This window comes from Triturus cristatus, chromosome 10 (genome assembly GCF_964204655.1).
Source record: "Triturus cristatus chromosome 10, aTriCri1.1, whole genome shotgun sequence".
NCBI lineage: Eukaryota > Metazoa > Chordata > Amphibia > Caudata > Salamandridae > Triturus > Triturus cristatus.
In genome coordinates, this window is record NC_140593.1 from 693,331,995 (window position 1) to 693,355,270 (window position 23,276).

Consider the following 23,276-nt stretch of genomic DNA (forward strand, 5'->3'; position numbering starts at 1 on the left):
ATACGGCTGGCCATGTTGTTTGTGCAATTCCTTCTAGCCCCTTGATAGGGGCAATAAGTTCTTAATGCACCAGATTAACCCCTCGCCAGCCGCTGGAAATAAAAGCGTGATGCAACTGCAGGAGTCAGTCAAATGGCTTGGTGTCCTTGGGCTTAGGCAGCTCACGGCCTTCATTGGTAAGCAGGGTAATGATGTCAGCAGAGGTTCTAGCAGTTTCACATTAAATTCTTGGCTCCATGGTCCCACCATTGACTGCTGAACTCCTTGGGCGGGTGCTGTAATGGTCGAGGGTGAGGACTCACATATTACATAACAGCTTCATCCAAAAGGATACAAATCACTCGCGGGGTAATGAATATATTTATTAAAAGCAATTCTCCCAGACACGTTTCGGCGTAATGCCTTTCTCAATGTTCGAAGTGCTAAAATATAATATCTGGTGTCCAATTGGTGTATATTTCATGTCTCCAATCCTTATTGGTGGAATCATAGCCAATGGGAGGGCTGCAATACCGTTACTGATGTTCTCCAGCTGCAATGTTTCTCTGCATCGGCTCTGTCACTGCGATCACGTAAGTGCCCTATCATGCCTGAATGGCAAATCAAATTGGATAATGCCAGATGGGCCGACTAAGATACCAGTGCCGATGCCTTCAACATACTGCTGGCCATGTTTTTTGCGCAGTTTCTTCTAGCCCCTCGATAGGGGTGATAAGTTCTTAATGCACCAGATTAACCCCTCGCCAGCCGCTGGATGTAAAAGCGTGACATGTAACCCTTTTTGGATGGAGCTGTTATTATAAACCCATGATGAACCTGAATGACTATATATTGCCTATTGTTCATCATATGTATATATTGAGAATTGATGGTCTTTCTGATCAGCCATTACCAGTATCAAAAATAGGAGATTTATAATGGTATTTCATGAGATGTATTAATCATGTTTTTTCAGGCACACAGTCTAAAATGTATCATTTTATTGTTTTCACTACATAGGTACATATTACCATTTCATTTATGAGCACTGGTGGGACATGTGAAGTTGGGTAAAAGCAGTCTTTCCTTTATGTCATGCGTCCTCTGTGACACGATTTGTGGTTATAAAAAAAGTGAACTGTAAGTGACGGTCATGTGACCAAGAGCCGTTGTGCTCGAAACGCGTCAGTTTGTGCCCAGAATGAAATGTCATCTTTAAACCTTGGATCAGTGTGGCTCATGCTTACTTGATCATGTGAGCTTGGTGGTGGATTTAATAGAGTGGGGGCGCCTGCTCAAGACGAGCCCCAACCCGTATGGAAGGGTGTTTTTCGCGCCATTGAACTTTGCTTTGATCTTCAAATCAACACAGAATGCTAGCCGGCAGCATGAGTGATTCACCTTACAACTGACTCTGAAAGGAACGGCTCCGACGAATAAATCCAAGTTAATTCCATCTCGGAAGCATCTAGGGGCCAAAATATGGTGACCCAGCAGCCAGGGTTCATTGGACAGTCATCTGGTGTAACGTGATCCAAAGATGAAAGATCGGATGATCGAAGTGCATTGTGGGCAATAGAGTTCCTGAATGGCAGATGGGAATCTGCGAGTTTAATCTTCAGAAAAAACGTGACGGAGACCAATTGTGATGGGATGAACCCTCCCTAACCACAAACAGCATCAAACATCAAACAAAAAGGTAACCTGTTAGAAAAACTACGGAGAAAAGAATTGAGCCGATGGTGGGAGGTAACCTCTCTTCAAAATTACCTGGACGTCGACCGTATCCCGTGAGGGCTCAGAATCTTTATAGTGCCTACGTTGAACAATCCGAAGCAGAAAGTACTTAAAGCGTGACTGGAGAATACCACTGCCTGCTAGAAAACTATGCTATAAATCCTAATAAAAAGTGCATGGGAGGAGCATAAAGAGCAGGTGGAGCAGATACAGAATCTAATGGATGAAATGACGAAAGAGTCTGATGAAAATGAAGTTAAGAAAATTCTGTCTGCAGTTCATGATAAAATCAAGATCTTTGAGAAAGAAATTATAGAATGCAAACAGCGGATATTTGAAAGAGACGAGAGAGACTACAGGTGTGGAAGGATTATGATATTTGGAAAAAAATTCGATAAATTCTATTCTAACTTCAATAAAGACCGAGCGTTGGGAGCAGCAGATAGGGGAAGATGGGAGTCTGGCACCAGTCTCAGCTCTGACATGGGCTCCGTTGAAAGCAGCAACTCCAACCCCTCCGAAATTGTGTCCTTTTCCGAGGAACTGCGCCTCTTGCAAAAACTGAATGAGCAGTCGATAAGAGGGAGAACAAGGGGCAGAGGCAGAGGAGGAAAAACAAAAACAAAAGCAAAAGAAGTCATAACCGCTGCAAGCAAAACCAACAGCAATGGTAATGAATTTATCTCAACGACACTTAACTGAAATTGAAGAAGAGGTACTTAAACCAGGTCTTACTTTCTGCTGGACTGTTCCCATGAGGCACAGGGTCAGACTGATCTGCATATGGCCATGTCTGAACTGGGGTGGTGGAGTGAGTGAGACACGCATTGACCTATACCTGTTTGCACGCAAGCTCAAACTTTTTAAAAAACACAACTTAAAAAAGAAAAGCCAGCACACTACACAAGACAGCAGACCAACCACATCACTGTGCATTGAGGATATGAACATTCTTAACTTTCTCCAAGAGTTAGAGGAGGTACCTGTAATCCAGGGGACACAAGGTGTGGAGCCCTTTGATCCTAGCAATATGTCCGCAGTATCCAGTCTAGGTATTGAACAAGTAGCACCTAACATGACGGGGTTTAGAGCCAAATCCAAGTACATGCCACAAATTGCTAGAGACAACATAGATATCTTTCATGAAGCTGTCAAACAAGATATGTTACAACTGCTTAAAAAAACAGTGTCAAACTCTAACATAACCAGAGCTCAGAGGGAGGCCATATCAGCACTACAGAGTGACAAGAGTATTATAAGAAACCCTCAGATAAGGGCGGCAATATTGTCCTTTGGGACAAGGCAGATTACATACATGAGGCCATGAGACAACTTAACAACACTGTATACTATACCAGAGTGGATAAATCCTACCTGACGGCACCACAAAATAGATTTAACAATCTTTTGAAACGGTGGTCTGATGACAACCTTCTTAATTGGGATGAGCAGCAATTTTTAAAGAACAATACACCCACGGTCCCCAATTTCTACCTGCTTCTTAAGGTGCACAGGGATCCTATACATCCACCGGGGAGCCCAATAGTTCATCTAAGAATTGCCTTTTTGAGAGGGTATCCATTTATGTTGATTATTTTTTGGAGGGTTATGTTAAAGACCTAACCTCGTATGTGAGATATACGAAGGACTTTTTGCAAAAGATTGAAAACATACACTGGGGTAAAGAACATTGGTTAGTATGCTTAGACGTTGAAAGTCTTTATACAAACATCAGACACAGAGACGGTCTCAAGGCTTGTGAGCATTTCTTAAAAACCAGAAGCATGCACCTACTGGCTCACACTTACATGTTGTTACATATGATAGGGATGTGTTTGACAGAAAATGTGTTTATGTTTAACGGTTCATTGTACAAGCAAGTACAGGGGATTTCGATGGGTACCTGCTTCGCCCCCAGCTATGCCAATCTGTTGGTAGGCTGGTGGGAGAAGCAGGTACACTGGAGTGAGTCCTTTGAACACTGGACAAGTAAAGTGAATATATGGCTAAGGTACATCGATGATGTCTTTTTTGTATTGGAAGGCTGAGAGGTCGACCTCTTACAGTTTGTAAATTAAATAAATCAAAATACTGTAAATCTAAAATTTACTATGTACCACAACCAACAGACAGTGGATTTTCTTGACATTAGGTTTACTATAAAAGACAACAAATTGGTGACAGACCTGTTCAGAAAAAGTACAGCGGGCAGCTCTATACTACACTCAGCCAGTTGCCATCCTCCTAAGTTTAGATGGAGCATTCCATTTAGTGAGTTTCTAAGGGCCAAAAGAAATTGCAGCTCTGAAGCCAACTATCAGAGAAACAAAAAAGAGATGATGGACAGGTTCCAAACAAGAGGGTATCCCCTGAAAATGCTAAAACTAGGTGAAAACAAAGCAGACTCTATTAAGAGAAATCAGGCTCTTTATCAAGCACCCAAAACTAAACTTACTGTGGAGGAATCTCCGATTAGGTTGATTACAACATACAACACTTAATCTGCACAGTTTAGTAAAATCATCAAGAGAAGGTGGGATATTCTCATGCAGGATCACATATTGAGAGAGAAATTAGAGCAGCATCCCACTATAACATTGAGAAAGGGCCCCTCTCTTAAGGATATGCTCATCAGGAGCCACATGGAGCATCACAAACCCAACTGTTTGGGGAGGACAGGGGGTTTCCACAAATGTGTAAAGTGTAAAGCGTGCAGCAACAGTCAAATTGTGAGGGAAGTCAAACAGGGAGTGTTTTTCTGTTTGGAATGAACAATGATGAGGAGATGCATGTACATTTATAAGTCTGCCCCTTCTTATATAATCATTTCAAGAACTGGAGTTTACATCCCATGTATGTTATTCATGTGTATTGTAGATATTTACTGTAGTACCCATCCCTCACTTTTTTTTTTTTGTATCACCCAATGCTATGTGTCTTACAGACTGATTGTCTTTTGATTTACCCAAGATGGCTGATGACCACTTATAAGGATATTGACCAATTATTTTCCTGATAAAGAATGTATGAATTGGACTCTTGTTCAAAAATACTCGTGAAGGTTATGTAATATTATCTATCGCATTTTGTTTCAAATGAGCCTTGTCACACATTGCTAACATTATTTTGTTTGATTGTTTTTTGTAGATCCACTAGTGACTCACTTGATTACCTCCATCACAAGCTAAAACTGTAGAAACTATGAGCACGGGGAACGGGATCTTTCAACAAACAACCGCTCTCTCTTTATTAGTATCATCTTGGGTAACACATCCCGAGGCACATCTTGTTTAAGGTTAAAATGGGGGAACTCTGAACCACATGGGTACTATACCCTAGTGTGTAAGTCCAGCATAAATGAGGATCTGAAATTCAATCCATTATGTATACAATACAATTAACCAGTGTTATTCGCTTAAAGAAATGCAAAAATCATGATGAATTAGGGGGTACTAAACCCAAGATGAACCTGACTGACTATATATTGCCTATTGTTCAGAATATGTATATATTGAGAATTTGTTGTATTTCTAATCAGCCAATACCAGTATCAAAATTAGGAGATTTATAAAGATATTTCATGAACTGCATTAATCATGTTTTGTCAGACACACAGGCTAAAATGTATCATTTTATTTTTTTCACTATATAGGTACATCTTACCATTTCATTTATGAGCACTGATGGGACATGGGAAGTTGGGTAAAAGCACAGTCTTTCCTTTATGTCATGCATCGTGTGTGACGCGATTTGTGGTTATAAAAAAAGTGAACTCTAAGTGAAGGTTATGTGACCAAAAGCCGTTGTGCTCGAAACGGGTCAGTTTGTGCCCGGAATAAAACTTCATCTTTAAACCCTGGATCGGTGTGGCTCGTGCTTACTTGATCGTGTAAGCTTGGTGGTGGATATATAAAGGTGGCAGGTGACAGTCTCTGGTGTTTGGCTTTTGAAGAAGACATTCCAGCCGAAATGCGTCATGCCTCCCACTCTGCAATATAGGTGTTCTCCTTGGCTCCCTGTTGTGTCCCTCCGATTCCTTCTCTCCACGGGGGAGGAAGCTTCCTGTGCGCATATATATATATATATATATATATATATATATATATATATATATATATATATATATATATATATATATATATATATATATATATATATATATATATATATATTATCTACTGGTGGTCGCCAGTAGATAGTTATAGTTAGGACCGTGTTTCCATAGGAAATCCGCAACATTCTATTTGGAATAACTTTGGCGCCGATTGACGAATCCTCGCGAAATTTTCAAAATAGGTGGGGCGCTCCGCTTCTACCCTGAAAGTCTCGGGGGGGATTCGTCAAGAGGGGGCTGAGCAAAAAGGGGGGTCCCAAAACGCGGTTTTTCCATGCAATTTTCTATAGGGACCTTTAGTCCAAGGTACAGCCCAAACGGCTGAACAGAATTACTTTAAATTTGGCAAAGAGGTAGTCCTCAGGTCAGGGATGTGCCTTTTGCATATCTGGTGTCCATCCGTTCAGTAGTGCCTGAGAAAATCAAAAGTAAAATCATAGATATATCTGGCCTAACCACACATCTCATCGTGAGATTTGCTTGGCTGTCAGCACTTCATCCAAGAAGTGTTGGCAGCCATCTTGGGACCAATATACATGATAGCACCTCATTAAAAAGCCTTGCAGTTAATAGAAGATTTAAAGACTTTAGTTATATTATAAATTATTTGTTGATGGTACCATACTCATTTTAGGAATTGTGGTGTGTTCTACGGTGATTTTACCATGTGAAAAAGCCTTCTGCTGTGATATCATGAATCATGTTTGAGAGAAAACTATTTTCTCATGCTTTTCCCACAGAGGTTTGGAATGTGATCAATAAGCTAAACTGAGAGCATATTTTCTGTAAATTCACATTATCTTTCTCAGTCATGGGAGAATGAAGTCTGACATTCTCAGTAAAACATGTACATCCAACAAGGGCAGAGACTGTCAGTTGATTCCTTTGTGTTCTACTGCTGCTTCCCAGAGTGTTCTAAAGAACAACTAGAGCGCTAACAGTCCTACTTATGACAAAAGTATGGCAAACCTGAAGCCATCTTGGTTGGAATAAAGTGGTAACTCTTAAATATTTAATTTAAAAAGGAACAAAATGAGGGGGTTCATTTTGCCATAGAAAGTATGATTAGTGCTGCAGAAAGAAAAATTAGGGCACATTTTGAGTGACTTCTCAAATCCTCTTCTATTTCATTAAAACATTCTGACATGCAGACTGAAACTGCACTTTCAATACCAGCAGCAGACTTCCCTGGTGAGCAGTAGCTTTACTACAGTGATCTAATAAGCAACTAGAGTGCTAACATTCTGAATTTATGGCAAATGTGTGACACATCTGAATGCCTTCTTGATGGAATCAAAGTAAAAAACTGAAAGTTTTTCCTACTGAGGAGACTGTAGTAAATGAGGAAATTAGGAAACATCATAACAAATAAGTCTCCCAAAATGGCCACCAGAGACAAAAGAGCCCAAATGTAGCCCAAATATCACCGATATGTAGCCCAAGTATAGCCCAATGACAGAATGTCCCAGAGTGTTCTAACGAACAACTAGAGCGCTAACAGTCTTACTTATGACAAAAGTATGGCACACCTGAAGCCATCTTTATTGGAATAAAGTGGTAACAGTTAAAACATTTAATTTACAAAGGAACAAACTGAGGGGGTTCATTTTGCCACAGCAATTATGATTAGTGGTGCAGAAAGAAAAATTAGGGCACATTTTGACTTCTCAAATCCTCTTCTATTTCATAAAAAAATTCTGACATGCAGATTGAAACATGCACTTTGAATACCAGCAGCAGACTTCCCTGGTGAGCAGTAGCTTTACTACAGTGATCTAATGAGCAACTAGAGTGCTAACATTCAGAATTTATGGCAAATGTGTGACACATCTGAATGCCTTCTTGATGGAACCAAACTAAAAAACTGAAAGTATTTCCTATTGAGGAGACTGCAGTAAATGAGGAAATTTGTAAACTTCATAACAAATAAATCTCCCAAGATGGCCACCAGAGACAAAAGAGCCCAAATGTAGCCCAAATATCACCGAGATGTAGCCTAAGTATAGTCCAATGACAGATAGTCCCAGACTGTTCTAACGAACAACTAGAGCGCTAACAGTCTTACTTATGACAAAAGTATGGCACACCTGAAGCCATCTTGATTGGAATAAAGTGGTAACAGTTAAAACATTTAATTTACAAAGGAACAAACTGAGGGGGTTCATTTTGCCACAACAATTATGATTAGTGGTGCAGAAAGAAAAATTAGGGCACATTTTGACTTCTCAATCCTCTTCTATTTCATAAAAAAATTCTGACATGCAGATTGAAACATGCACTTTGAATACCAGCAGCAGACTTCCCTGGTGAGCAGTAGCTTTACTACAGTGATCTAATGAGCAACTAGAGTGCTAACATTCAGAATTTATGGCAAATGTGTGACACATCTGAATGCCTTCTTGAAGGAACCAAACTAAAAAACTGAAAGTATTTCCTACTGAGGAGACTGCAGTAAATGAGGAAATTTGTAAACTTCATAACAAATAAATCTCCCAAGATGGCCACCAGAGACAAAAGAGCCCAAATGTAGCCCAAATATCACCGAGATGTAGCCTAAGTATAGCCCAATGACAGAAAGTCCCAGACTGTTCTAACGAACAACTAGAGCGCTAACAGTCTTACTTATGACAAAAGTATGGCACACATGAAGCCATCTTGATTGGAATAAAGTGGTAACACTTAAAACATTTAATTTACAATGGAACAAAATGAGGGGGTTCATTTTCCCATAGAAATTATGAATAGTTCTGCAGAAAGAAAAATTAGGGCACATTTTGACTTCTCAAATTCTCTTCTATTTCATAAAAATATTCTGACATGCAGACTTTAACATACACTTTTAATATCAGCAGCAGACTTCCGTGGTGAGCAGTAGCTTTACTACAGTGATCTAATGAGCAACTGGAGTGCTAACATTCAGAGTTTATGGCAAATGTGTGACATAACTAAATACCTTCTTGGTGGAATCAAAGTAAAAAACTGAAAGCATTTCCTACTGAGGAGACTGCAGTAAATGAGGAAATTAGGAAACTTCATAACAAACAAATCTCCCAAGATGGCCACCAGAGACAAAAGAGCCCAAATGCGGCACAAATATCACCCAGATGTAGCCCACATGTAGCCCAATGACAGAAGTGTGCAAAACACTTATTTTTTGTGTATTTGCAGTTTTATATAGTGCAGACTTGTCAGGTATTGGAGTGCTTTACATGTGCATTGGTTATATCACACAAGATCAAATTCATTCTGGTTGTAGACATGGGGAGATTAAGTGATTTGACCAGAATCACAGAATGTTGAGCTGAAGCAGAAACTCCAACCTGGTTCCCCAGTTGCAAAGTCTGCAGCTCTGGAAGTAACACCACATCCTCTCCCCTAGGTGCAACATTTAATCAAGTGGTCTACTGGATAAAAAAACATAAAGATTACAAATAATTTAAAAGTTCTTTGTCGCTATTTGAAAACTCAGAAAATATGTCCTCATTTTAGTTTTTTAGAGCACTAACCATAATTTTGATGCAAATAAGACCCTCTCATATATGTAATTTCTAAAGGAAATACTCTAGGTATTACAGTTTTGATTACATCAAGATGACGTCAGGCGTTGCACACTTTTGTAATAAATATAGTATGTTAGCAATCTAGTTGTTCATCGGGATACTGTTGAGAGGCAGAGGCCAGGGGCATGGACTCTGAAAATTTAAGGCATGTAGGAGAGTGCAGAGGCAACACATTGACCACACTGGGCAGACAGGAAGGGCAGTGGCAGCACAACAGACTATGGAGGGCAGGGGCAACAAACCTACAATACAGGACTGGCAAGAGAGGCAGTGGCAATATAATAGACCATTGTGGGCAGAAGGAAGAGGCAGTGGTAGTACAACCATACATGCCAACAGACCCGTTTCAGCCAGTAAACGTCCAATGTTTTTAAGCTCAAATGGGCTTTACTTGATCTGTCTCCTGTCTACAATCTCCTCTTTTTTAATGTAACTCAAAGGGGAAAATCAATACCCCAGTTTTTTTTCAAAATCTCCCTCTTACCAAGTTCAAAATGTTTGCAAGTATGGTACATTGGATCATGGTAGGCAGGAGGAATTGAGGTAGGGACATGGACTCGGATAACAGAGGACAGGAGGGACATGGAGAGGTGCACCAAACTGACCCTACAGGGCAGGCATCAGGGAGTGCAGCACAACAATCCATGGAAAGCAATAGGGAGGGTACTGGACCATGCACATGGACAACAGAGAACAGAGGGGAAAGAGGCAATGGTAGCTAGCTGATCATAATGGACAGACAGGAGAGAAAGCTGCAGCATATCAGACCATAAAGGGCAGGAGGGACGGATCAGGGGCATTACAATGGAACAGGCAAGCCAGGAGGGAGGGAATAGGGGTCTGCACATGGAAAAAGAGGGCTGGGGCAAGGGGGCAGGGCAGGAGCAGCAAGATGACCATGGAGGTCAGGCAGTATGGGCGCTAGAAACAAGACACACCATGGAGAGCAACAATGAGACTATGATGTCATACACACAGACCATGGAGGGAAGGTGGGAGGGGGCAGGGGCAGCTAGCTGACCACACAGGGAAGGTGGGAGGGGCCATGGCAGCACAGAAGACCATGCATGGCAAGCAGGAGGGTTAGTGGCAGCACAATGGCTATGATGGGCAAGAAGGAGGGTGCAGGGGCATGCACAAAGGACCATGGAGGATAGAAGGGAGGGTCAGGACCTTGGCACAGACAAGAGAGTTCAGGGAAAGGGGCCTCACAACAGACCGCACGGGGCAGGCAGGAGGAGCAGTTGCAGCACAACAGACCAGGGAGGGCAGAAGGGTGTGGCAGTAAAATGGACCATGGAGGACAGGAAGAAGGGGATAGGGGCATGGCATGTGGACAGGCAGGGTGGAGATGGCAGGGACAGGTTACAGTCATCTGACAATGCTAGGCAGGTGGGAGGGAAGTGGCAGCTCAACAGAACAGTCAGAGTAGATAGGAGTGGCAGGTCCATGGGATGGGTCAGGGGCATGCACAAAGACATCGGATGGCAGGGGGAAGGAGAATAGGGGCAGCAAGCTAAGCTCAGAGGCTAAGCAGGAGGTCAATGATGGGCCATAGAATTGGGCAATGGAGGGCAGGAGGAGTGGACTGGTACATCATGCTAAATGGAGGGCAGTGGCCGCACATCAGACCATGCATGGCAGGAGGGAGGAGGCTAGTCCATGGATTCAGATAGCAGAGGATAGGGAGGAGGTGGATGGGGCAGCAAGCTAACTGTTCAGAGAAGGTGGGTATTACGAACTTTATTGTTTTTAAAATGTGTGTCTGTGCGAACTACTTAAAATATGAACAAGTATGCAGCATAATCTCACTTTTATTCTGGAAGAAGAGGACGTTTGTGACTGTGACTCCGGGCTCACTTGGCAGAAACACCCCCTGACCCTCCACCCCCCATCGCAAAATGTAATGTCCGTGAAAAGGGTAGGTGGACGCAGTGTTATATAGAACATAGTCCTGAGAACACGATTGAAAATGAAAACTAGATATAGTATATGGTATAAACTATGCACCAAAAAGTGTGATATAAGATGAACCGGGGCATGAAATATAATATGCAATACATTGTGCGCAATGACAGATTCATTGGAGAGCGCGAGATAGCACAGGCACTAGCTCGTGCTATGCGATATGCGCCTTGGAGTGTAATATGCACAGGGCAGTGTTGTGTAACCTAACTAGTCTCTAAAATCGTAATATAAAATATCTGCTGGGGAGTGTAACGTTGCATATGCCCTGTGACAGAGATATGGATCCCAGATTGTAATATGTATGGCTTAGCGCTGTGCGTTATAACATAGGCATCGAGGAAGGCACGTTAGATGGTTCAATATAACCCGTGCGAAGGCAAGTGTGGCACGACATATTCACAGGGTGTTGTTACAGTGCACATGTGCTAGAGAGTGTCATAGCATAAGCACTAGCTGGTGGAATACAACACAGAGGTGTGAGGCACTCGGCGGGCACTGGTGGGTGTAACACAGCATTGGGCTCAGCCAGGAGCACACTGTGACTCTCAAGTGAGGTTCGTCTCCTTTCCAGAGAGTAAAATAAAAAGTATTACACATCCGGCGGTGGATGTATGTTTTATTAACCGTGAGGGGGGTTTCTTGCATAGTTTGCTCGAATTTTCGTGGAATCCCCTTTGAATGGCTTGGTGTGCGTGTATATTAAATGTGCCCGTCAATAGCTACCCATGTTTGTATAAATAAACGACAAGGGTGTCTACTTGGAGAGTACCCACCGGCGGGGGTGAAGGGATTGGGCACGGTAGGGCGTCAGACACGTCAGAGCTTCACTAGCGGTGTAAATACATTCCATGTGGATTCATTCTATGCATAGTTGCCTTTTAATGATTATCACGCAAATCGTCATGGTGATAGGTACATACGGTTTGTCCAGCATGTCCTAAGTGTTTCTAAAAATATATATATTTTTTTAAATAATAAAAAACAAAGGCCGGCCCCGGGGGATGGGGTCCCCGGGGCCATAAGTGGCCTGAGGAGGGGGGCAACGCAGCCCCCTCCTAAAGAATAAAAAAAAAAAGGCCTTGACCCGGGGGTTGGGAGGGCCACATTTTTTTTTTAAACAAAAAAATTAGGGTGCAGGCCCTGGGGGATGGGGTCCCCAGGGCCAGTAATTTAGAAAAAGAAGGGGGGCCACACAGCCCTCCTTCTTAAAAAAATAAATAAAAGACTGGCATCGTGCCGGAGGCCACGCCCCCTCCTAGCAGCACTCTGCAAATGCACCCCCTGGCCAGTTGTAAGTTGGGGAATTAATTCCCCTTCAATAATGAGGGTCCCTGAGGGCCAACTAGCCCAACAGGTATCTCCAGTATGCGCCAGGGAGCTGCGTGGCCGACAAGTGTTCTGAGACCACGCCCCTTTTTACACCTCTATGCAACACAGCTCTGTGGCGCTTACTGGAGGTTCTTAGTGGGCTAGTTTGACACTAGGGACACTTAGGATTCAAGGGGACTTAATCTCTCAACTTAGAACGGCCACAGGGCGCGTTTACACAGTGGTGAAGGGAAGGGACGGGGCCTGAGGTGACATGTGCAAACACGCCCTGTGGCACGTTTTAAGTTGGGGAAATAATTCCCTTTCAATCCTGAGGGACCCTGGGGGCCAACTAGACCACCAGGGGCTTCCAGTAAGCGCCACTGCTCTGCGTTGCAGAGAGGTGGTGCAGGCCGTGCCCCTTTTTACACCTCTCTGCAATGCAGCTCTGTGGCGCTTAGTGGAGGTACCTAGTGGGCTAGTTGGACCCTAGGGACGCTCAGGATTCAAATGAACTTAATCTCCCAACTAAAAATGGCCACAGGGCGTGTTTACACAGTGGTGAAGGGAGGGGACGGGGCCTGAGGTGACATGTGCAAACACGGCCTGTGGCACGTTTTAAGTTGGGGAAATAATTCCCTTTCAATCCTGAGGGACCCTGGGGGCCAACTAGCCCACAAGGGGCTTCCAGTAAGCACCACAGCTCTGCGTTGCAGAGAGGTGGTGCAGGCCGTGCCCCTTTTTACACCTCTCTGCAACGCAGCTCTGTGGCGCTTACTGGAGGTACCTAGTGGTCTAGTTGGACCCTAGGGACCCTCAGGATTCAAGGGGACTTAATCTCCCAACTTAAAACGGCCACAGGGCGTGTTTACATAGTGGGGAAGTCAGGGGACGGGGCCTGAGGTGACATGTGCAAAAACGCCCTGTGGCACGTTTTAAGAGGTAGTTTTAATCACCTGCCCTATTATATACTAGGGGCTTACAGAGGAGGTCATGCTGATCACAGGGGGACCCCAATGCATAGTGTTACCTAGTGTATGTAGGTGTTTTCACTGTATTCTGAGTGTCTTTTAACATAGTACTGGCTCTAGGACTGGTTAGTCAGACTCAGTTAACACCAATATCCGTCTGAAAAAGTTGAGGGTACAGGATGATTTTGCAACAAGGCTTCTTTCTGTTCTTCTGTTTGTTCTTTCTGCAGGTTATCCTTCTTCCTGCACTTTTCTTCGTCTTTGAGGACTTCTGTTGCTTCTTACTGCATTTCTTTTTTTTCTTTCTGTGGTTTTTTTTGTCTTTCTTCACATGTCCTATCTCTGTAGCCATAGTTAGAAATTAGCATTTAAAAAACCTTTGAAATTCACTGAAAAAAACATAGGTTTCAGGCACGTTATAGTTAGGAATTAGCATTTAAAAAACCTTAGAAATTCACTGAAAAAAACATAGGTTTCAGGGGCGTTATAGTTAGCTGGACTTTTCACTCGTACAAAACCATTGAAAATCCCCCGTTATAGTTAGTTCAGCTAACTATAACTCGCGTGCCCGCAATGCACTGCTAATGACGTCACATATTACATCACTCATGACATGGTCAGTGACATCACTCATGACATCACTGATGCCATCACTGATGACATCTCAAATGACATCACTGATGACATCACTGATGACATCATCCAGTGAATGTGTGTTTTTCTGAAAATTACATATGTTTTATATATGTATATCTCAAGGTCGATGGAAGAATAAATGGGTATTTAAGTGTCTAAATGGATGATCTGTTTTTGAAAAATAGATTGTATAAGTGACTGATTAAGTGTATCTTAGTGAATACATGGCTTAGTGAGTAATGTTTAAATATGTAAATATCTGTATCAGTCTCTCACTTTGTGTATAAGTGGCTGCATGGGTTGGTGAGTAGCTACATGAGTGTCTATATAGGTTATTAGTTGGTTTTTTGAGTATCAGAATGAGTGTCTGAGTGTCTGTATGGTTCGGTGGGGGTATTACGTAGTGCATAAGTGCATGAATGAGTGACTCACTGTTTGTATGTGTTGAAGACAGCATGTGTGCAGGACTGTATTGGTGGATGAGTGTGTGCATGGGTGTGTTAGTGAGTGAATGACTGTCTCAATAGTGTCTTTATGAGTAACTACATATGTTTTAAACTAGTATATGTGACTATTGGTGTTTATAAGTGAGTATATGTGAGAGTGAGAGATTGAAAGATTTCCTGTATGAATAAGTATGTGTTTCTATAAGTGATTGTTTAAAAGACTAAGGATGTGTAAGTTTCTGTAGAAGTAAGTGTGGTGGTGTGTGTATAACTGTATATGCAAGTAAATGGATGTTTGATTCTTTAGTGGCATGAGTGACTATGTGTGTGAGTAACTCTATGGATGAGTGGTGTTGTGTAACAGGATGTATAGGTGTATGAGTACATATGATGAGTGAGTACATGTATGAGTGACTGTATAGGAATGTTGGTGAATGAGTGGATGTGTATGTGGATCTTAGAAGTACTGAATAGGTTGTTGTAACTGATATTGGTATGTCCATTGTTTTGAAAATTTTAGTTTCTATTTTTGAATGTGTGTATCAAAGGTTATATTAGGGGGAGAGGAGGTCTGCCACTCTATCACAAAAATGATGTCATCAGTGATGTCATTTGAGATGTCATCAGTGATGTCATGAGTGATGTCACTGACCATGTCATGAGTGATGTAATATGTGACGTCATCAGCAGTGCATTGTGGGCGCGCGAGTTATAGTTAGCTGAACTAACTATAAACGGGGGAATTTCAATGGTTTTGTACGAGTGAAAAGTCAAGCTAACTATAACGCCCCTGAAACCTATGGTTTTTTCAGTGAATTTGTAAGGTTTTTTAAATGCTAATTCCTAACTATAACGTGCCTGAAACCTATGGTTTTTTAAGTGAATATATATATATATATATACATATGTTACCAATTGGCCTTCGTCAGTCGGTAGTTATAGTTAGAACCTAGTTTCCATAGGATAAGCGTTTTTTGATTTGCCAATATCTTTGGTGCCTTTTGACGAATCTTCATGAAATTTTCCAAAAAATAGGGTTGGACCGCCCAGTTTGTGTGCTGAAAGTTTTGGGGTGCTGAGAAAAAAAGGGGGGTCCCAAAGCACGTTTTCTCTATGTTATTTCCCATAGGAAACTTTATTACAGGCTACAGCCCAACCTGCTGAACGGAATAACACCAAATTTGGCAAAAAGGTAGGTCTTGGTTTAGATTGAAAAATATTGATATCAGAGCACTGAGGAGGGTCCATGAACCCTCCCGGGCACGAGCTTCACCCTGATTGGCTGCCAACACTCCAAACCAATAACAGTTTGCAACCATCTTGTGACTTGGTAACTGAGTCACAAGAAAAAAGGTGAAACAAAGATAAAAAAAATATGAAAAGGGGGCAGGGTACAAACACCCTGATCCCCTAGGCCTGCTCGGGAGTCCCATAAGGACTCCCAGAGGCAAAAAAAGGCAATAAAAAAAAAAATCATCAGAATTTGTGCTGAGGTCGCAAATCTGGCCGTGCTTAGTTGTATTTAAGCCCCTGGGTGGGCCAGGTCCCCCGGTGCATGCCTAATTATGTGTCGGGGGTCTGCAAGTGCCCCTGCAGCTTGGGGACTGCCACCTCCCCGGGGTTTTATTAATGCTCTGCGGGGGGCAATGTGCCCCCCCTGCAACCCCGAGGACCGCCACCTACCCGGGGCTTTGTTTATAATTATAGTGGGGGGCCTTGTGGAGCCCCCCAATCCCCAGGGACTGCCACCCCCCGGGGCTCTGTTTTTAAAACAAATGTGTGGGGACACAAGACCCCCCTCTCACCACGGGGACCACCACGTCCCTAGGTAACTAATTCTGAAATTAGGGGGTCTGTTATGGACCCCTAAGCCCCGGGGACCACCACATCCCTGGGGCTTTGAAAATGAAGAAAGGGGGGCCGTGCGGCCACCCTCCTGGAGACCTCGATGGCCTTGGGGACCCCCACCACCCAGGGCCAGCTACTGCAATGTACCGGGGTGCCCACCCCCGGAACATTGCTGTTTGCTATGGCAGGGCGGGAGCATGACTCCCGCCCTGCCATAGCAAACTCTGCTTTGCTTCATTGAAGCGAGAGAAGAAAAACCTGCTCCCGCTTCAATACATGCACTCACTCCTCAAAACAGCCACCATCTTATGTACTCATATACCAATACAGACACTCAGACACCACCACTCACCCATAGAGTTACTCACATAGCTAGTCAGTCATGCATGGATAGTGCCTGGATGATTGGAGGACCCTTGTCCACTGTATATCATACATCTAGCTCTGGGCGAGGTTGGCACCTCGCTGACCCCTCTATTAAATCTAGTTATAGGAGCAGGGACTTTCCCTTTGGGTTGGAAAATGGCCTGTATTAGACCTATTCTAAAAAAAAATTGCTGGAGCTCTTGGAGGCTAAAAACTACCACCCGATCTCCTGTCTACCTCTACCCTCTAAAATCTTGGAGAAAGCCATAAACCTGGAGCTGACGGCTTACCTTGAGGATAATAACATTCTTGAATCCACCCAGCATGGTTTCAGAGCTCGGCATTCTACAGAATCAGCTCCTATCATGGCTACAGAGGAGATTCGCAGGGTGATGGATGAGGGTGGTAGGGCTGCCTTAATACTGTTAGATCTCACTGCAGCTTTTGATACTTTGAATCATACAGTGTTAATAAATAGGCTGCAGTCCGTGGGAGTCAGCGACAAGACCCTGACCCTTCTAACATCTTTCCTTGACTCCAGAGAACAAATAATACACTGGGAGGGTTTTAGGTCCGAGCGGTTTACCCTCCCAGGTGGAGTCCCTCAGGGCACGGCCTTGTCCCCCACCCTGTTCAACATTTATGTAGCCCCGCTGGCAAGACTTATTAAAAGTTATGGTCTGGCCCTCATGTACTATGCAGACGACATGCAGCTAGTGGTGTCGGTCACCCAAAATGCCAACAGTTCAGCTCAGCGGTTCTGTAACTGTCTCTCCTCGCTGATGTCATGGATGAATGTGAATTTTCTGATACTCAATACTGAAAAAAACAAGATTCTGGAATTCAGCAAGAAGTCTTCAATCTGGAGCCAACTTTGTTGGCCCCCTGAAGCCGGAACTTGTCCGTTGCAGGTGTCCAAGGCCTGAAATCTCGGTTTTCTCATGGACAAGGATCTCACTTGTGCCCACCAAATAAACCAAGTAGCCTCAGCCTGCTTTTTCACATTAAAGGTATTGCGTAAGATTCTTCCATTTATCCCGTTCTCCCTGAGGAAAACGGTGGTTGGTGCCCTAATTCTATCAAGGATAGACTATTGTAATGCCCTTTATCTAGGCGCTGGAGTGAAACAACTCAGCAAGTTTCAGTCACTTCAGAATGCAGCAGCGCGAGTCTTGTATGGTTTACCCAAGCACCACTCCACCTCGACCAGTATAAAACAACTCCACTGGCTTCCGCTGAGACGTCAGGTGGAGTTTAACGCTCTATGCCTAGTGCATAAAGCTCTCTATGGAGGTGGGGCAGCAGACATACAACCACTATTCCCCCGATACATCCCATTGTGCTGTCTAAGGTCTATGGACACCGGGCTGATTCTTCCTCCTAGGATGAAAAGGGTGAGTTGGGGAGGAAAACGTTTTCCATTCCCAGCAACCAAACTATGGAACTCCCTCCCAGTCTCGCTGCGACTTCAGCCCTCACGCACCATTTTTAGGAAGGGCATAAAAACCAGGCTCTTTATGCAATGCTAATCATAGTGCGACTCTCAGATCACACTACCTAGCGCCAAGACGCCTCGGCATAAGTGCGCTCTTCAAATACCTTCAGTCAGTCAGTCAGTCAGTCAGTTAGAGGAGTGCAAGGGTAGTTCCTGGATAATTAGAGGAGTGCAAGGGTAGTGCCTGGGTGATTGAAGGAGTGCATGGGTAGTGCAAGAGTGATTGGAGGAGTGCATGGGTAATGCCTCGGTGCATGGAGGAGTGCATCAGTAGTGTTTGGGTGATTGCATGAGTGCATAGGTAGTGCCTGGGTGATTTTATAGTGCATGGGTACTGCCTGGATGATTGGAGGACTGCATGGATACTACCTGGGTGATTGGAGAAGTGCAAGGATGGTGTCTGGGTGATTGGAGTAGTGCATAGCTAATTCATGGGTGATTGCATGAGTGCAAGGGTAATGTCTAGGTGATTAGAGGAGTGCATAGATAGTGCTTGGGTTATTGGCGGAGTGCAAGGGTCGTGTTTGGGTTATTGCATGAGTGCATAGGTAGTGTCTGGGTGATTGCACGAGTGCAGCGGTACTGCCTGGGTGATTGCATGAATGCATAGGTAGTGCCTGGGTGTGTTTATAAGTGTATTGGTACTGGCTGGGTGATTGGAGGAATGCATAGGTAACGTCTGGATGGTTACATGAGTGTAGTGGTAGTGCCTGGGTGATTAGTGGAGTGTATATGTAGTGCCTCAGTGATTTTATAAATGAATGGGTAGTTGCTGGATGATTGAAAGAGTGCTTGGGTAATGCCTGGGTGATTGCATGAGTGCGGGGATAATGTGTGGGTGATCGGAGGAGTGCATGGGTACTGCCTGAGTGTTTGAAGGAGCGCACAAGTAATCCTTGATGATTGCAAGTGTGCAGGGGTAATGTCTGGGTGATTGGAGGAGTGCATGGAGACTGCATGGGTGACTGGAGGAGTGCAAGGGTTGAGGTTCTGGACTTTTAAGAGTCCAGAGGTGTCAGGGAAACAACACCCGAAGACCCCTGAGTTCCTCCTGTCTCGGTGCACAAATAAACAGAGACACGGGCTTCTCGATGGCGGCGTCAAAGACCAAGGTTTATTACTGCAGGGACACAGAAATCATAGGAACCACACAGAGGCAGAATCTAGGAGACTGTTCAAATTGCATTAAGTGGGTCGTTTCTTAAATACAAGAAAAATGTCTCGGGGCAACATTACACGAATATTTCTCATGCCCAACCCGGTATCCCAAACAGATAATAAATAAATATCAAACAATGATTAGTTGTGGGTCTTTCGGTATTCAATCAGGTCCTCTCGACAGTTTTTCATTCTTCGCCCGATCCTCCCCATCATAAAAATCGTATCCTCCCCATTGTAAAAGCCCAGAAGGAAAGGAGCAGTGCCAGGTGCAAAGGATTGAAATGTAGGATAAGAGGTGTTTATGGATCATAAACGGGCAGGGCAATCGTCTTCGGCCTTTCAGTCAGGACAACGGACACGAGAACCAGTATAGCAGGACTGGCCTCAGGCAAGGGAGGCAGTTTGATTCTGCCTAGTCATGCAGCGTCAGCCTTTCTCGGGCTCGAGCTTACGTGTCCTTAACAAGGTGATCTTGCCGGGGTCATCGTCCGTTCATTGACTATGTGAGGGCAAGAAACAAGATGGATGCCGTAACTAAAATGGATGCCGTGGTTTTTAGAGAGAATGCCCTAGTTTCCAGTGAATTCGTGCTAGTTGCGCAGCGAAAACACTGTCACGTATACAATGGATCATTTGCGGTTCATTGGTACCAAAATCGTGTCAGTACTATGATACCGAATCCACGGGTTCGGATCGCTACAGAACCTCAGACCGTCCTTTTGCCCTTACATAGGCAATAACTCACTCTATGTCAGAGTCCAGTTCTATGTTCATCAGGTCACTGATATCTTGTTGTAGCATTACTCTATCCCGTGGCGTATCTCTGGAAACAGGTGGTTTTCTTATGCATAATGAAACACAAACACTACATAAGGCAGGGCCACACTGAATCATGAGACAGCACGAGAATAAAAATACTAACGTAACACCAATGACCATTAGAACCTTCCACCCCCATGCAGATAACAGATTCCAGAACCATCCCATAAGTGACCAGTCACCTTCCTCTACGTGAATGGAGTCGGAGATTTTGTGTAGCTTAGAGATGGCCTTGTATACTGTTGGCGCATTATCTGGGATAAAAACGCAGCAACTTGATTGGATCATTTTGCATACCCCACCTCGATCTGCAAGTAACACATCGAGTACCATACGGTTCTGTAACGTCATGAGGCGATCCGCTTGAAGCTCAGCCGTTAGGTTACTAAGGGCACCCGCAGTTTCGGTAATGGTGGATTCAACTACTCGTGTTAGTTGACGCAGGTTTCTACTGTTGACCATAGGCCCCCAGAACGGAAGGTAACCTTTGAAAAAGTCTCCTGCTTCTTGGCCAGCAGTATCTTCTTTACTGAATACACCTCTCACAACTCTCGTTTTGTGATAGTCCGGTGCAGCAGTGTATGTCGGAGGTAACAGTCGAGCGATATAACATGAGCCTGAGAAGTCAGCGGGCAGCCATGTATATGCTCTGTCTTGACAAACAAAATAGGTACCCTTAGCGGCTAAGAATGCAGGGGAAGATTGTGACGGGAACACGTATGTTTCAATACAGTCACTCTTCCCCAGTCGAGCTTTCGGATTCCTCCCATTCCCTTGTAAACAGACCTGACCTTGGTGGGGTACGACCCAGATCGGAGTTGAGCTCTTACGTTTGTTCTCGCCCAGAGTAATGCCATATTCTGTAATGTTCCACCCCATGTAAACTCGCAACTCATCCTTGGGAATGTACGGAGTATTATTGACATCTCTCACCATGTCAGTGATTCCTTTTACCAAGGCTCTATTAGCAGAGTTATACCGGGTGGAACGCGGAGGTCGTGGAGGGTAGGTCTCTAGAGCATAGGCGAACATGGTCTGAAATGCCCAGAATGATCCATTATAACTGAAAGGTAGAACCAAATAAGGGATGCCTTTGTCCATGGTATGTGGTATTAAGCCACACACCCAGCAGTTTGTTGTGTTAACCACTAGTTGATGTTGGTGCAAGAGCTGAATGAAAGTGTTATTTATAAACTCAGAGCGTCGAGCTTGCTCGTGAGCAGGAAAAGGGTGGAAAGAGTGAATAGTGCCAATAGTTGGGGAAACAGAAATATGAGGAGATACTGTAGACGTAACAGGTGCAAAGATCAATTGAATACCAAAAATAATTCCGCCTACTAGAGTTATAAAAACAATCAGAAGTGTCAGAGCACATTGCATTAGGAAACATTTACTGTACAATATGTCATATAATTTTGTCTTGTGCACATTTATGACTTTAACCCGTCGTAATTCAGGAAGCTCCATCTTCTACAACCGTTCGCAACGGATGATTTGTACCTGTTAGAAACTTACCTCTGTCTATCCTGGGAGTTCCCAAGACAAACAGAAGAAACCGACCTAATGTCTGATTCCCTGTAAATTAAAACAAGGCACACGTTACGACCCTACGGTAACCCAGATGGCAAGGTAAGAGGATAGTAAAAATAAAAGCAAACTTCCTGACTGTACGGGATGCAATGCGATCAAAACAGTTTTACAGTTTTCAAACAAAAAAATATAATAATGCAATGTCATCAGTTTATCACATGAGAACGTAGATTGTATCTGTACTTTCCAGGTCTTGTTTGGTCTTGAAATAGCTGGTCCACAGGTGTGGAAATGTTCGACTCCACAGGTGACAAGTGTTCACTTTGTACGATACTCGGTTCAGGGTTCAAAGGAACAGTTCCTGCTGAAGTGTCAAAGTTCTGTGTTTCTGTTCGTGGGTGGTCCGTTAGGTACTCTGCATCACTGAAAGGGATGTGCCTAGGAACAGGTTCTGTTTCGGATACACCAATTCCCTGTCTAACCCAATTGTCATAGGGGAGTGGAAGAGGGACACGCTTCGTATGGCTGGCATGCACCCAATTCTTCCTTCCAGCTAGGCGTACTGCAGTTCTGGTTGCGAGGAGGACCTGGAACGGGCCCACGAATCTTGGCTGAAGGTTCCGGCTACGTTCAAAGTTCCGGACCACGACCTGGTCACCGGGTTTCAACGTGTGGCCTGGACTCTCCGGCAGTTTAGGCAAGGATTCGAATACCTGTTTATGAATAAGGCTTAGTTTAGCAGTCAGGTCATAAAGATAATCAATCAACATGGGATATTCAATCTGTTTGAATTCCTTTGGCCTAGGGACTCCCCAAACATTAGCAGGACGACCGAACACAATCTCATATGGGCTAGCCCTACTCGAGAGTGTACAGTCGCTCTGGTGGACAGTAAAGCTAGAGGCAGTGCGTCTGGCCAAGAGAGACCAGTGGAAGCTTGAATTTTCGCAAGTTTCAGCTTCAGGGTGCCATTGTACCCTTCCACCAAACCTGCTGACTGCGGATGATTCGCACTGTGGAATTTTTGTACAATTCCTAGGCCTGCACACACACTCTTCATAACTTTCCCTACGAACTCACTTCCATTGTCTGACCAAACAATCCGTGGCATACCATACCTGGGGAAGTATTCTTTGAGGAGGATTTTGGCAGTGGACATAGCAGTGTTATCCTTTAACGGATATGCCTCAATCCATCTTGAGAAGGCACATACTACCACTAGGACATACTTAAGATTGTTACACCTGTCCATGTGGATAAAATCCAACTGAATCACTTCAAAGGGACAAGAAGGGGGAGCAAAATGGCCAGATGGGGTTGGGGTTCCCTTGCCAGGAT